Raw genomic sequence first — 14,512 nt, forward strand, 5'->3', positions numbered from 1 at the left:
GCTCTTTTTAAACAACATCCTAACTCAAATTCACACAACTGCACACATCCACACTTTACACAGGTACCTGATACAATCAGAGTCTCACACTGTTGTCCACCCACCAGCTGGGAGTTTATTGCCTTGACGTTATCAATTGGACATGTTTCATCGCACAGTGTGTGGTTGAATTAGTCACACAAGGATCAACAGTACCTTCAAAAACGCCCTCCCATCCACGCCTGCTCTCGGCTCTCATCAGTCCTATACGCCCACACATATTATGCTGTTCCTAGTTCAGGCAATTATGCCTAAACACTGACATATAAACCAAAGTTTAGAAGGGCTGGCAGTTGCAACAAAATGTTGTATGGGAGTGGAATATGTGTTCACACACGACGCAATGATAATAATTATATTATTTAAATAGGCTGTTACATGCTATTTGCGGTGTGAGAACATCCAACAAATTACTACAAGACAGATTACTTTCACAGTCACAGGCTTTCAGGAACCAGCCAATCTGCCAGACTTTCTCTAATATTTGTTCCATGATCAACAGTTCCACCTAGCAAGTGCTAAGTTTATGAGTTAAATACCGCTTATTGAATTTTCACAGTTCACTACAAAATACATTTCTACAAATTCATTCTTAAATTACATGTTGTATCCCAGGACTTGCCCTTTTCTATCTATAACTTATCAATTCAAAGAGGAGATGGTGAGGAGGAGCCCAGCATGGGACCAAGGCTTTGGTGAACCCTGGGCTAATGAATTTATTCATTTAATTTAATTTTTTTATAAAATAAAATAAAACAGAATTAAGTAAACTTAACAAAACCGACAAAAATAAACATTGAATTTCAGTCATAGAAATAGAATGTGAGTGCCATGGACATTAAATGGACATTAAAATGGACATTGCCGTGTTTCTTTTACTAGTTCAAGAGAAAATGGCGATTGTTGTTAGTTGTTATGCTAGTTTGAGAACTCCATTTTGGCCTCTCATTTAATGAATAGAATTTGATGACTTACCAATAGAAATATTAAGCAATTAAATCTAGCAATCCTCAATTCCTTTCTAGGAGCAAGGCAACGGAAACAAAAGACGAATCTCTATGCCACTTCTCTGCTCATTTGTCGCAAAACCGCGAGTCCAGGACTTGCCGCAAGTCGGTTTATACGGAAGTTTAACTCCCAATGAAAGAGTGAAAATTTGGCTCAAGCTCAGTTAGTAATGATTAGTCTGAAGTCTTATAGATCACAAAAAAACATTTCAGCGCTTGGCCAAAGCCTAAAGTAATTACTCTGTCTAACAAATAGATGTGATGGAATCACACAAACACACACAGTCCCACACACACTCACAAGTATGAAAAAACGACATAGGCACACACTCAACCCACACACAACTGCGTTGCGGCCAAATAAATGAGCCGGCACTCCTCAGGCCTAATAGTCTGGCTGTAATTAACATTGTCATAGTGATAATAGCCATTTATCCCTGACATATCTCACACACACACACACACACACACACACACACACACACACACACACACACACACACACACACACATAGTCCAAAACCTCTATCTTGTCTAGGCAGCTCGCCCAGCTGTCACCTCCCTCATCCGTCTCTCTCCCTCCAACCTCCCCTCCTTTAGCTCATCCACCTCCTCCTCTTCAGTATTTAAACCTCATGATCCTCCTTTTCCCCCCTCCTCCTATCTACTCTTATTCTGTACTCTTTGTATAGTGTTCTTTTTTCTCTCTTCACTCCATCATCGCTCTTCCTTTCTCTCACTTCCTTTTCAAATATTCAAACCACATCCTTCTTCGTTTCACCATGTTTCTCTTTCTTTCTTCAAACTTTCCCCTACTTAGTCAGTCTGTTTCTGTCTCACATTGCGACCTTTTCTTTTTAACATGCTGTGTTCACACTACAGAAGAATATTGTCAGCAGAAAACAGTTTTCCCCCAAATTGATTTCTACCATAATAACAAAGACTGGCACAGTTGTGGTAGACAAGGCGTGGACCCCAAAGCAGATTCAACAGGTGGACTAGGTAGTTTAAAAGGCTCCTTACTGGTGGATTTGTTTCTAACAGGAACGGCAGGCTTAAATCAGGTAAACAAACAGAACCAGTGGACAGCAGAGCAATCACAAAACACCTTTTTCAGGTCAGGTAAAAGGTGAACAGATAACACACAAAGGCGGGTATTCTGGGAGGGAGTCATTTATAGTTTACCTTAGGTCAGCCCAAAATACACACATGCACGCACCTATAAACATGCATTATGGTTGTGGAGAGATGTTAAAGTGATGGGGCTGCCATAGTCAGCTGTCAGTTAGTTGGGGATTCAGTAGTCTTGCATTACCTCTGCTAACATGCTGCTCTAACAGAGTAATTTCCCAGTTTGGGATTAATAAAGTCCATCCATCTGTCTATCTTTCTATCTATCTATCTATCTATCTATCTATCTATCTATCTATCTATCTATCTATCTATCTATCTATCTGTAGTGTAAATAATCTACACGTGTATTGGATTTTGGATATTAATATTGACTATTAATCTATAATCAATTATAAATGAATAATTATTTGCACTCGTGAAAATAGGGCACCACTTTGAGTTTTCTGAGCCAAAGACGCTCAAATTGAATGGAATAAATTATCAAATTTAACGTATAACGTAATGTAATCGTAGAGTTCTTAGCTGTACATTGACCCGAGATTCTGTTCATGAACAAGATAGAGATACAACGGCTTTATCAATAAATGAAAAGATTTATTAATCAGATAGTTAAAATAAAATAACCAGGTACTGTAACGTAGAAAAAGGCAGAATAAATGAATGAGATATGAACACAGACTAACTGTTGAATTGAAACTTTAGTGATGGGAAAATGATTTAAAAACTATGAGAAAAACGAAGACTAATTAATCATTTTAAACTGAATTTAAACTGACTCAACAGAAGACTCAGAATTAGACATCAACTCTAAATCAACCAGCGTGTTTGATTCGGCCTACTTCTGTCAGGTTGGTCCCTTCGGCCTGTGAGGGCTGTCGTCTCTGACGGCGGCTCACAGAAAGAGCAAAGGTTTCGTCCTCTGACGATCTGTGTCCACCTTCGGGAGGAATCAATGAGCCACGTCCTCACTGGCGATAGAAGAGGATTGTTTGCAGGAACAGAGTCTGATTGGCCGGCTGGCCCACGTCTGCAAGCAGTGTAGACGTTCAACAGCGGCGGTCAGCTAGCTGATGATGAGCTGTTGAGAAGGCTCTTACAGCCTGAACAGAGTTGGTTCTCAATGAGTCGGTGTTCGTCTGATGTGTCCAAAAAGGAGCCACGTGAAGGAAACAAAACTGTAGATTTGTAAAATGAAGGTTATTGAATTAATTAGTTTTAAATCTGGAAATACAGTAGGATGACATTAGTTATTACTTTTGGGTTATAAGAAAGTTTAGGAGTACATTTAAAACATGTTTTATCCGATAGCACTGTCTTTGTGGTTTCAACTTCATCCACATAGGAATGTCCACAGAGAGAGTTGGGTCAAAGGTTATCTTGCAGTTAGAACAGCACCAGTCCAATACACAATATTTATGTCACTAGAAAATGAGTCTTTGGATAATTAACGTGAATTAAAAATAATACCACCGATTTGAGGCTACACAATCCCACACACGATTAGAACATGACCCCGATGTGATCTTCGAATCGTCCATTTTGAAGGCCGATGAGGTGGTAGACGGCATCTCCGGTGGGAACAGCCCCACAGCAAGAAGGTTCTGGGTTCGAACCCAGGTCGTCTCAGGCCTTTCTGTGTGGAGTTTGCATGTTCTCCCCGTGTTTGCGTGGGTTTCCTCCGGGTGCTCCGGTTTCTTCCCACCATAAAGACATGCATGCTAGGCAACTAGGAATACAGTTGAAAATTAGCCGACTGGCTAACACTGGCGCATTTACAGAAATGTTCATTAATGTGCATTGTCCTAATCAAATAAATAAACAAATTAAAAAATAAAGTGAAACAAACTTTGTTTCACAAAATTGTTCACAGTTGATGTCTTATCCTGAGAATAACAAAACAAAAAATGCTATCAATGATTGTTAGTAAAGGTGTTCTATTCTACTAGGCTTACTTAATCCTATCTAGTAATTTAAAATACACATGCACTAAAAAGAAAAGGGATGAGAGATGAGAAAGTACTCAAGCCAAGCTGTCAACTGAGTATTAACATCACTGAACATATCAGACATGAGCAGGTAGCCAGCTGTGTGTGCAATCATAGTCAACCTGTAATAGAATTAGCAGGTTTTCCACTGCGGTCTTAATGAGGTTTTCGGTATTGGTGTTAAGCATCAAATTGTACATTGAACGGTTCTCAAAAGTTTCTAGCTGGATTGGTTGTTTCGTAATTCACTCTAGAATATTATACTGAATTTCAGCCTGCAGTTTATTATAGCGCTTGATAGCAACTACTGTATGTAGATAGCATTGACGGAGGAGATTGCTAAACTCAAAAAGGTTTGCTGTTGGTTCACCCCCACTTGTTAAATCTTAATTTAAATTTAGATTAAAACAGTATTGTGAATGGTAAACTTGACTAGAAAAACACATCTCTAAAGTGCTGTGTTAGCACAAGAGTATTGTCTGGATACACAAAAAAAATACACTGGATTCATCTGTTGGGTATCTGTTTTCTGTTTCTGTCCGAGTCACAGCACAGATAGTACTGGTAAAATGATTGGATTTCAGGTTAAGGGGATTTAATTACCACTGTGCCTTATGGCTGTAGCAGCTACTAACAGGCCACATTAACCTGAATGCCTTTGGGTAAAATGTGCTGCAGACACATAATACACTTTTACTTTCTTAATCTAAACATTCAAAGACAACCACATACCGATATACACATATGCAGACTGTCTGTGTTCATAGATGTAAGAAACTGTTGTGATATTGATGATGCAACAGTTTTGAGTAAACAGTATTGACTTATGTGGCACAGGGCAGCCGCTCTGCTTAATCACAATTTCAGTTGATGTCGAGGTTAATTTACTTTAACAAGAGCTGCAAAAACAAGCTATTCTCAGGACTTAGACTCAGACAAAAAGAGAGGGAGACATTTTAGGAAAGAAACAGAACCAACACGGGTAAAGTAAAACCTTTTCCTTGTAGGCATTACTGCATGCCACTTGACACAGTCAGCAACATGCAAGTGTTTTTTCCCCCACAACAACTTTAAGAAAACACTTTATATTATGTGTACATTATTATAGACACTTTTAAATTCAGTTGTGGCCAAATAGCTAGATTTCACTTTTCTATTAAGTCCTCCTAATTACTCGCCTGTGGCTAGTAAACAAGCTTAACTTCCTGCTGTCTTTTTTTAACCAAGATTACTTGAGTTAGGAGAGATGACAATTAAGATGAAGATCACAAAATAATGTTTAGCTGGTCTGCTCTAAAGCAGTTACATCTCTTTGGGGAAAAAGGTCGTATAGTAAATAGTGCCCCTTGCTCTTTACAAAAGAGTTCAACTTATCTAGCAACAAAAAGTTTATTTTGGTTTACTGTGCTGGGGGCTCTCTGCACCAAATGCATGAACTTACCCGTGTTTACGTATTGTATAGAGACTGCCCATTGTAATAACAATACTAATAATAACTAGAACAGTTAAATCAAAATATCGTTAGTTGAGGTAACACAACACAAAAGACTAACGGTAACAAGTGATTTTAATTTTTTTCCCCACATGGGAATTATCACTATCTATCCAAATGTGCTTACTGTGTGTATGTGAATACCCAGACTTCATACAGCCAACATGTGCAGTACATTAAGGCATTTAAATCTAAAATACTGTCCAGGGCCACACCACACATACAGGCGCACGCAAGTAAGCACACGCACGAAAGGAAGTGCAATGCACTTGATGTGTTTAATGGGTCTGTAGTAAATTGCAGCTAAGTGCCTTCAACCAATTTTCCTTTCACAGCTGTGGCCTGACACACACACACACACACACACACACACACACACACACACACACACACACACAAGCAAGCAAGCAAACACACTCACACAGAAAACACTGTACAGGTTAATGTGACGAGCAAGACACAGGAAAACATTTCTTTAAAGAGCAAATAAAATATAACAGTTCAGATAAAGTCAAGGTCTAGACAGTTATCTGTATTACTATGTGTTACAGTAAGATGTTTTAATATTAAATTAGTCTGGTACTTCTTATGTGTTTTCATGTGCTAAATATGCTTTTAGTTGGATATTCAATTGTCTAAAAGTAGACTTACATCTTTACCTGACCATCACCTTTCTGTAATATGTAACTGCTTTTGTTGGAACCTAATTCATACAATGGAATATCTTCTGATTATATGCAATCTGCATATGTTACTAAATTAAAATAATACCCTTATATAGTACATAAACCAAGTTTATATCAATGCAGCAAGATAACCCAACTTGAAGCAATCTCTATTAACGTGTTAACCTAGCCGTGAAAATGAAATTGGAGCAGTAACATGCTGAACATCTGATTTGCACACATGCACACCTTCATTGACTTCATTGCTTCACTAATGCAATTTAAAATGCTATAAGCAACATGCATGCATCTTGATCTTTAATCTTTTTTTTTTCTGGCCTTCTGCTGTGGCCTGGCAGTACAGATCTCTAATGCACAAAACACATCCAAGCTTTCTTCATGTTTAATTCTGTTGTTTTTAGTCTCTTTACAATCAGATACAGACACCTAACAAAACAAGAAGTTTAGGTCGAAAGTAAGAAACAGGTGAGGAGGAACAGGGACAATAAACATGAGAAACATAACATTGCCAAAGCAGTATAGGGAGATAAAGATATGCAAGAAATCATCCAAAGAAAACCAATGTAGTGAGAAGCAAACAATATTTTGGCCACATTGTTCTAAATTCTTCTTTTTCCCTCTGTATTATTCTTTCCTGCCCTATTATGTCCTGTACATACTCAGATGAACACACTATTTAGTATTTCACTGCTTTGCCCCTGGTCAAACACTCAATAAAACATCCAATAACAGTGCTCTCCCTCAAACTGTTACTTTGGCTGTATAGCTTATTCGTCAAGAGATCATGGAAGTTTCTTAGTAAATATAAAACTGCTTGTCTCTTCTCCCCTTTATCCTCTCTGCTTCTCTTTTTATTTCCTCTCACAGAGTCTAACTTGCATTTTTATTTTGTATTTCTCTTTCTTGTTTATGTATTCTTCTCTCTCACACTTTTTGTAGTGTATGTGCACACAGAGAAATAACAACTGCAATTTAATAACGACACAAGGTCTTGATGAAATTTCCTATCTGTTACTAGAAGGTATTTTTTCTAGCTACCTGATGAAAAAGCCACTTACCCCATTAACATTTAGCCCAATTAGCTAATTGGATGTATATGGATGTTGATAGCCCATGGGCCCACCACCTGTGGGAGGAACCGCTGGGGTCGGGTGCGCTGCCAAATGGGTGGCAGTGAAGGTCAGGGGCCTCGACGGACCAGACCCGGGCAGCAGACGCTGGCTCTGGGGACGTGGAACGTCACCTCTCTGTGGGGGAAGGAGCCGAAACTGGTGCGGGAGGTGGAGCGCTACCGGTTAGATCTGGTGGGGCTTACCTCTACGCACAGTCTTGGTTCTGGAACCGTACTCCTGGATAGGGGTTGGACTCTTTTCTTCTCCGGAGTTGCCCAGGGTGTGAGGCACCGGGCGGGTGTGGGGATACTCACAAGCCCCCCGGCTGAGCGCCGCTACGTTGGAGTTTACCCCGGTGGACGAGAGGGTCGCCTCCCTACGCCTGTGGGTTGTGGGGGGGAAAACTCTGACTGTTGTTTGTGCATATGCACCAAACAGGAGTTCGGAGTATTCGGCCTTCTTGGAGACCTTGAGTGGAGTCCTGCATGGGGCGCCAGTGGGGGACTCCATTGTTCTGCTGGGGACTTCAAGCGCACACGTGGGCAATGATGGAGACACCTGAGAGGCGTGATTGGGAGGAACGGCCTCCCTGATCTAAACCAGAGTGGTTGTTTGTTGTTGGACTTCTGTGCTAGTCATGGATTGTCTATAACAAACACCATGTTCGAACATAGGGATGCTCATAAGTGTACCTGGTACCAGAGCACCCTAGGCCGAAGGTCAATGATCGATTTTATAATCGTTTCATCTGATCTGAGGCCATATGTTTTGGACACTCGGGTGAAGAGAGGGGCGGAGCTGTCAACCGATCACCACCTGGTGGTGAGTTGGGTCAGGGGGTGGGGGAAGACTCTGGACAGACCTGGTAAGCCCAAACGTGTAGTGCGGGTAAATTGGGAACGTCTGGAGGAGGCCCCTGTCCGACAGACTTTCAACTCACACCTCCGGGCGGAGCTTTTCGTGCATCCCTGTGGAGGCTGGGGCATTGAACCCGAGTGGACAATGTTCAAATTTTCCATTGCTGAAGCTGCGGCGAGGAGCTGTGGTCTTAGGGTCTTAGGTGCCTCAAGGGGCGGTAACCCACGAACACTGTGGTGGACACCGGTGGTCAGGGAAGCCGTCCGACTGAAGAAGGAGTCTTTCCGGGATATGTTATCCCGGAGGACTCGGAGGCAGTTGCAGGGTACCGAAGGGCCGAAGGGCTGCAGCCTCTGCCGTGAAAGAGGCAAAGCAGCGGGTGTGGGAGAAGTTTGGAGAAGACATGGAGAAGGACTTTCGGTCGGCACCAAAGTGCTTCTGGAAAACTGTTCGCCACCTCAGGAGGGGGAAGCGGGGAACCATCCAAGCTGTGTACAGTAAGGATGGGACACTGTTGACCTCAACTGAGGAGGTAATAGGGCGGTGGAAGGAGCACTTTGAGGAACTCCTGAATCCGACTAATATGCCCTCTATGTTACAGGCAAAGCTGGAGGATAACGGGGGATTGTCGTCGATTTCCCAGGCGGAAGTCACTGATGTAGTCAAACAACTCCACAGTGGCAAAGCCCCGGGGATTGATGAGATCCGTCCAGAAATGCTCAAGGCTCTGGGTGTGGAGGGGCTGTCCTGGTTGACACGCCTCTTCAACATTGCGTGGAAGTCTGGGACAGTGCCAAAGGAGTGGCAGACTGGGGTGGTGGTTCCCCTTTTTAAAAAGGGGGACCAGAGGGTGTGTGCCAATTACAGGGGTATCACACTTCTCAGCCTCCCTGGTAAAGTCTACTCCAAGGTGGTGGAAAGGAGGGTTCGGCCGATAGTCGAACCTCGGGTTGAGGAGGAACAATGCGGATTCCGTCCTGGTCGTGGAACAACGGACCAGCTCTTCACTCTTGCAAAGATCCTGGAGGGAGCCTGGGAGTATGCCCAACCGGTTTACATGTGTTTTGTGGATTTGGAGAAGGCATATGACCGGGTCCCCCGGGAGATACTGTGGGAGGTGCTGCGGGAGTATGGGGTCTCTGTACGACCAAAGTGAGAGCCTTGTCCGGGTTCTCGGCAGTAAGTCGGACTCGTTTCAGGTGAGGGTTGGCCTCCGCCAGGGCTGCGCTTTGTCACCAATCCTGTTTGTAATATTTATGGACAGGATATCGAGGCGTAGTCGGGGTGGGGAGGGGTTGCAGTTTGGTGGGCTGGGGATCTCATCGCTGCTCTTTGCAGATGATGTGGTCCTGATGGCATCATCGGCCTGTGACCTTCAGCACTCACTGGATCGGTTCGCAACCGAGTGTGAAGCGGTTGGGATGAGGATCAGCACCTCTAAATCGGAGGCCATGGTTCTCAGCAGGAAACCGATGGAATGCCTTCTCCAGGTAGGGAATGAGTCCTTACCCCAAGTGAAGGAGTTCAAGTACCTTGGGGTTTTGTTCGCGAGTGAGGGGACAATGGAGCGGGAGATTGGTCGGAGAATCGGCGCAGCGGGTGCGGTATTGCATTCAATCTATCGCACCGTTGTGACGAAAAGAGAGCTGAGCCAGAAGGCAAAGCTCTCGATCTACCGGTCAGTTTTCGTTCCTACCCTCACCTATGGTCATGAAGGCTGGGTCATGACCGAAAGAACGAGATCCAGGGTACAAGCGGCCGAAATGGGTTTCCTCAGGAGGGTGGCTGGCGTCTCCCTTAGAGATAGGGTGAGAAGCTCAGTCATCCGTGAGGAGCTCGGAGTAGAGCAGCTGCTCCTTTGCGTCGAAAGGAGCCAGTTGAGGTGGTTCGGGCATCTGGTAAGGATGCCCCATGGGCGCCTCCGTAGGGAGGTGTTCCAGGCACGTCCAGCTGGGAGGAGGCCTCGGGGAAGAGCCAGGACTAGGTGGAGGGATTATATCTCCAACTTGGCCTGGGAACGCCTCGGGATCCCCCAGTCGGAGCTGGTTAATGTTGCTCAGGAAAGGGAAGTTTGGGGTCCCCTGCTGGAGCTGCTCTCCCCGCGACCCGACACCGGATAAGCGGACAAAGATGGATGGATGGATGGATGGATGTTGATAAATAAAGTGGTTTTAATTTCTTTTTATGTTATTTGGTGGCTTCAACACAGTGTTTGTGGTGTTTATACAAATGTCAGTGTGTGTGTGTGTTTGTGTGTGTTTGTGTGTGTGTGTGTGTGTGAAAGAGAGAGAGAGAGAGAGAGAGAGAGAGAGAGAGAGAGAGAGAGAGACAGAGAAGGAAGGCGAGACAGAAAGAGAACTGCTTACATACTCTTATTGTCACAGTTAGAATTGAATTTGTACAGAAGAGCAAAAAGCTCCAGGTTTTTCACTGTGTCAACTCTTTTAGAACACTGTATTTGTCAGTGCTCACCGGATGCATGTGTGCACACACACACACATTTATTTTCTCTATAGCTATTCCCTCTTTTTCCCACATCTCTCTGATTCACTCATGCACACACACAAACACACACAGAGACACACACACACAAACAAACACAAACACGTGGGTGTATGCAGGAACATGCATGAATGGACCTCTTATTCATTCATACATAGAAATACTTGACACACAAGACCTCACCACATGCGCACACACACACACACACACACACACACACACACACACACACACACACACACACACACACAAACACACACCTCCTCTGAGCTTATCTCAGTGCATTGTGGAGCAGCTTTTGAAGGCAGTAGGGAGCCAGCTGTTGACGAGCCACTTAATAATTCCCTTGGACAGGCATGACATTTTTTCCTTTTCTCTCTCTGTCTCCTTTGCTCTTGCTCTAATATTCTTCTTCCTGCTGTGTTTTATCTTTTTTTCACTTTCTCTATTTTTCTAATTTTCTGCTTTGTTTTTATTTTTTTACTCCTTTCTCTCTGTCTCTTCCATTTCTGTCTTTATTCTGCTTCCTTTGATTCATCTTTGTGCTAGTAAACGCAAGACCTTATTAACATGAAGGTTAATAAGGTACTTGCAACGATAGTCTGCTTCTTGAGTAAAGGACGGGGTAATACGGCAGGTTTTCTGAACATGCATTCCACATGCATTGGACCTACATTATTCATATTAGATGACTGTGACAGATTAATCTTTCGCTGTTACCATTGGCAGTTTTGGTTTATGTAGTCTACCTCTCTCCTCAGGGAGTCAGTTCAATTATGATTAAACATGAATATAATTCAATTAAGTTTCTATCCCTATTAGAGATGCTTGTTCACCAACGTGTCGTGTTCAACCCAGGTCGGGAAGAGGGTCATGGACTCAGGTCAGCAGACGCAGTTTGACCAATGCAAATAGACTATCAATTAATGTTTAACCTGTCAGTATCCCTCTGAATGTGGTATTAAGGCCTAAAGTGGCACAGCAAAAATTCAGTGCCACTTGTTTGCAAAATATGTGGTTGTAGAAGCTTGGTGATGTAAGGACTACTCGCAGATCTGGTTGGTAAACTACCAGAACTGGTGAGCTAACTGCTAACAAGCTAGCCACAAGGGAACATGCTACCACTTGTCAGCCACAACACATCTAGTGATTGCATTATGAATTGTGTGCTCACCAGTTTTAAGTGTCCCCTTGAAACCTACATTGTGTTAAAACTCAGTTTTGTTTTTTTCCCTTGTGGTGAGGATGAAGTTTTCATTTGTTCATTTGTCTCCATATCTTCATACTTTTATTAGATTCCGTGCTTTGAGCCATTTCCTCCACCATACTGGATACCGTACAACCTACATCACCTCTGTAGACCCTCGATTCAGATAAAGAAAAACTCAACACACCGACACACAAAGTAAAACTATTTAATGGCCACTTTGTTGCCAGTTTAAATTCACTTAAGCTTTTAGTTTAAAGACAGAAATCAGATGTGACGATTTTGCAGAAGGCAGCAACTCATTTTTTATTTAAAAAAAAAATATGGTTTACTGGTTGCTGTTGTTGTCATTTCTTTTGGCCTGTGGTGCAGATAGCAGAGATGTAAACGTGATGTTATCTGTGGCACTACTATAGCCTTCAAGAGGCTACTGCCCTGAAATACACATACATTTTAACATACACATATAAGCTACCTACTAACATAAACACATCCAGTCTTCCTCTTTGATTTTTATCCCTCCATCTGCTCTCCTTCCCTTGAGGCGAAAGAAGAATCTTACAGTTAATTCGTAATTCGTAAAAAAAAAATCTCTGTAGGTCTACTTTCTTTGTGCCCTCCATCTTCCTCTCCTGCGCTCCCTCTTTCATCTTTCCATGCTTTTAATCCTGTTTGTCCCCGCTTCTCTCCCTCCTACTCTTCCTCACCTGTTTCTCACCTTCAACCTGCATAACTCTCTTCTGACGTGTTGCATATCTACAGTATCTATTTCTGCTTTCAGGCAAGACTGAGCAGAGTGTAAGGAGGAGAAGGGAAAAACTAGGAGAAATACAAATTAATAAAGTGTATTTGTATATATAGAGAGAGAGAGAGAGAGAGAGAGAGAGAGAGAGAGAGAGAGAGAGAGAGAGATCTCATTAAGGAAAAGGTCACATAGCGGTGTGTGGCAGAGAAGGATAGGTCATTAGGAAACGTGTACTAGTCACATGCGCTTAAACTCTTGAGTGTGTGTGTGTTAAGTGTGAGCATGTGTGTCAGAGGTCCTATCTTGTTAAGTGTATTTATCTTATTTGTGTGTAGTGTATTTGTGTTATTTGTGTGTACATGTTTGCAAGTGTGTATCTCTGCTCTGATATGCTGTTTATACTTGTGTGTTTGTATGTACATGTGTTTGCTATTAGTCTTTTTCCCGTTTCTGCATCTTTACATAGGTTTCTATACTGCATGTGTAACTGTGTCTGTAAATGTTTAAATGTATTTAATGTACAAAGTACATGTGATGGTCGTGGTTCTAAGTTTCCATGTTTGCCCCACATTTATTTTGTTTGTGTGTCTGTCCTTGCTGACATCCTGCATTATCATGCATCCTCTCAATTACTATAACAATGTTAAAATGTCATTTTACATTATAGATACACACACGCACGCACGCACGCACGCACGCATGCACACACGCACGCACGCACGCACGCACGCACGCATAGAGCAGGTTTGGTGGTAAAGCAGGTTTTCCATTAATTAAATGTTTGGTGGTTTGATCTCTGGCTCCTTTCGATCACATGCCAAAGCATCTATAAGAATTGTGGAAAGTATATTTATTCCCAAAGATGTGCAAGTCCATGTCCTAACTTTCGAAAAATGTGCTCAAACTGAGATGTAAAATTTGTACTCACAAAGACAAAGATAGAAGAACACACGCATTATTGTATACCGAAGGTGCAGAACATTTTCGATTGAAACCATTTCAATGCAAACTGTGTCTGGAGACAATGCAGTACATTTCTTCTTCATCTTCTCTGTTGGCATCCTGTATGCTCCGCTGAATTCCACAAGAGACCAATAGCAGATACACACAAACACACTTCCCATCCAGAAACAGTGGGCCCAGCGAAACACAGTATAATCAGGCTTGTGTGTGTGTGTGTGTGTGTGTGTGTGTGTGTGTGTATGTTGGCGGTGATAAATGCCCTCTTGGAAACGCAATGCCAAATAATCAAGATTGACACTGGCACACTGCGCTCTGAGGTGTCTGTGCGTGTGCTGGTTTGTTTGCGCTATTTTTGTTGGAAGGATCTAATCAAATGTAATCATGTTGATTACATTAATTGTGAGGTTTATAATCACCTCTCTCTCTCTGTCTATCTATCTCTCTCTCTCTCTCTCTCTCTCTCTCTCTCTCTCTTCTCTCTCTCTCTTTCATTTAAAACTCTCCCCTGGTCCCTGTTTCTTGTTTATTCCTGTCTCTCCTGCATCTTTCATAATCTTCTACTTTGTCTCAAACATAAAAAGTAAATAGGACTGCAGAACAAATAATTCTTAGAAATAGAAGAATTCACAAAAATTCTGAATATTTGAAAGACATTTCTTTTAAATGAACCTTTTGCCTATTTCATTCTTCTTTCATTGCAAATGTTTCAGACTTTAAAACATGTTTATAGTTACTTCCCGTTCAGGGCTATATTATAATAACATATTATAGTATAACTAGAA

General features: G+C 42.3%; 1 protein-coding gene across 1 annotated transcript in view; it reads left to right on the forward strand.

The window, feature by feature from the left end:
* Nucleotides 1-14,512, forward strand: part of si:dkey-215k6.1 (transmembrane protein 132C) — a 116,803-nt gene that overhangs the window by 53,082 nt on the left and 49,209 nt on the right. The window lies entirely within an intron of this gene.

Source organism: Perca flavescens, chromosome 5 (assembly GCF_004354835.1).
Source record: "Perca flavescens isolate YP-PL-M2 chromosome 5, PFLA_1.0, whole genome shotgun sequence".
NCBI classification, from domain to species: Eukaryota; Metazoa; Chordata; class Actinopteri; order Perciformes; family Percidae; genus Perca; species Perca flavescens.